This window comes from Citrus clementina, unplaced genomic scaffold (genome assembly GCF_000493195.1).
Source record: "Citrus clementina cultivar Clemenules unplaced genomic scaffold, Citrus_clementina_v1.0 scaffold_4, whole genome shotgun sequence".
NCBI lineage: Eukaryota > Viridiplantae > Streptophyta > Magnoliopsida > Sapindales > Rutaceae > Citrus > Citrus x clementina.
This window is the reverse complement of record NW_006262274.1, coordinates 8,474,560-8,476,703: the sequence shown is the minus strand read 5'-3', so window position 1 is coordinate 8,476,703 and position 2,144 is coordinate 8,474,560. Positions and strand designations below refer to the sequence as shown.

At 30.9% G+C, this 2,144-nt stretch overlaps 1 non-coding gene across 1 annotated transcript; it reads right to left on the bottom strand.

Moving 5' to 3' along the window:
* Positions 1–1,326: 1,326 nt before the first annotated feature.
* On the bottom strand, positions 1,327–1,435 carry LOC112099341. The gene has a single exon (XR_002906145.1). It is a non-coding gene; the product is annotated as a small nucleolar RNA R71 (small nucleolar RNA).
* Positions 1,436–2,144: the final 709 nt, after the last annotated feature.

The following is a 2,144-nucleotide window of genomic DNA, read 5'->3' as shown; positions in this document are numbered from 1 at the left end:
CTTAAATTCTCTTTTATCCCCACATCTTTCATAATTCTAGTTTTACCCCAACAATTCTCGCTCATTCTTCTCATAATTACGTTTGGACCCCAACATCTTTCAGAAGTTTCACGTGCATCCCACATGGGTCAATTCTAAACTTCTAAAAATTACGGTGTGGCCATAAAATTAAAAATAATTTACAATAGGATCCCTAAACGAAATTCCTCAAAATAATCAAGACTTGGACTTACATCTTGGACATATTTTGGACATATTTGGACTTATTTTGGATTTAATTGGACCAAACTAACTCTAACTACTAACTCTTAACTTACTTACTGCTAAGTCCTAACTTTTTTTATTTCAGTTATTTAATTTCTTACATTTATTTTATTTCGTATTTTTTTATTTATTTTTACTTTATTGGTGGGTTCAACCACCAAACTAACTACTAACTCTTAATTTTTATTTTCAGTTATTTAATTTTCAGTATTTATTTTATTTTGTATTTTTTTTGCTTTATTTTTTTATTGGTGGGTTCAACCACCATTTTTTTAGTTATTTTATTATTTTTCATTTATTTTTATTTTTATTTTTTTGTTTTATTGGTGGGTTCAACCACCATTGTTTTTCTTTTTTTTTTCTTTCGCATTTATTTTATACTTAATTTTATTGTTAATTGGTGGGTTCAACCACCAAAATTGTTATTTAATTTTCTTTTGTACACTTATATTATTTGCATATATTTTTTTATTTTCAATTTGTAATTAGTCTTTTTAATTTTGTTATTAATTTGTGTGAATATTATCTTTGTGACATAACCATTGCATGAAATGTTTGTCTCGATCTTCAAGTGCCAGGTTAATTCGTAGATCTCAATCTCCACCACCAATCATGGATGAGAACCAAGACGAAAACTTTGTGCACAAACCTAATCCTCAGATTGATCAGGGAGATAATCATTCTCAACATGGGCATGATCAAAATCAACCAAGAACTCTTAGAGACTACATGAATCCAACCAGAACCGGAGCACCGTCATGTATAGTATTCCCTCTAGAAGCATCTCGATTCAATTTTAAACTAGGTATTATCCAACTTTTACCAACATTTCATGGTTTAGAATCTGAGAATTCATACTTGCATCTAAGAGATTTTGAGGAAGTTTGTAATACATACACGGACCAAAATTGTAGCATGAACATAATTAGATTAAAGCTTTTTCCTTTTTCATTAAAAGATAAAGGTAAAACTTGATTACAAAACCTTAGATCTGGATCAGTAAGAACTTGGAATAACATGCAAGAACAGTTTTTGAAAAATTCTTTCCACCTCATAGAACAAATTCTTTTAAAAGGCAAATCACTTCTTTCACTCAAAAAAATGGAGAAACATTATACCAATGTTGGGATAGGTTTAAAGAGTTGCTTAACATATGTCCACATCATGGTTTTGAAACTTGGCTATTGGTCACTTACTTCTATGAGTGCTTAATACCCCAAAGTAGATAGGTTGTTGAAATGATGTGTAATGGTGAATTTAGGGATAAAAATCCTGAGGATGCACTAGATTACCTTGACCAATTAGCTGAAAATGCACAATATTGGGATATTGTTGGAACTTTTGAATTGAAAAATAAACAATAACCATCTCCATCTAGTGGAGGAATCCATAACCTTAGGGAAGATCATGATTTACAAGCAAAATTTGCATCCCTAGTTAGGAAAGTGAAGATTGGAAGCATAAAAAGAGTGATCAAGTAAAATCTGTTCAAGAAATTGCATGTAACATATGTAGTTCGAATGATCATTTAACTCAAGATTGTCCCACTCTGCCTGCACCTAAAGAATGTCTAAATGATCAAGCTAATGCCATTAACACCTTTAATAAACCAAACCCATATTCACAGACTTATAATCCTGGTTGGAAAAATCATCCAAATTTCAGTTGGAGGAATAATAATAATGTACAATCTTCACAAGCACCACCTCCACAAAATTTCCAAAATGCTCAGCCTTATGCACTATATGTTCTACCACCATGGAAAAATCTAGAAGACACAATGCATTCATTCATCATAAAGCAAGATGTTATTAACAATCAAAATGCATAAACTTTCCTGATTTGAAATACACTCTTACTAAAATTGTTTCTGCACTCAC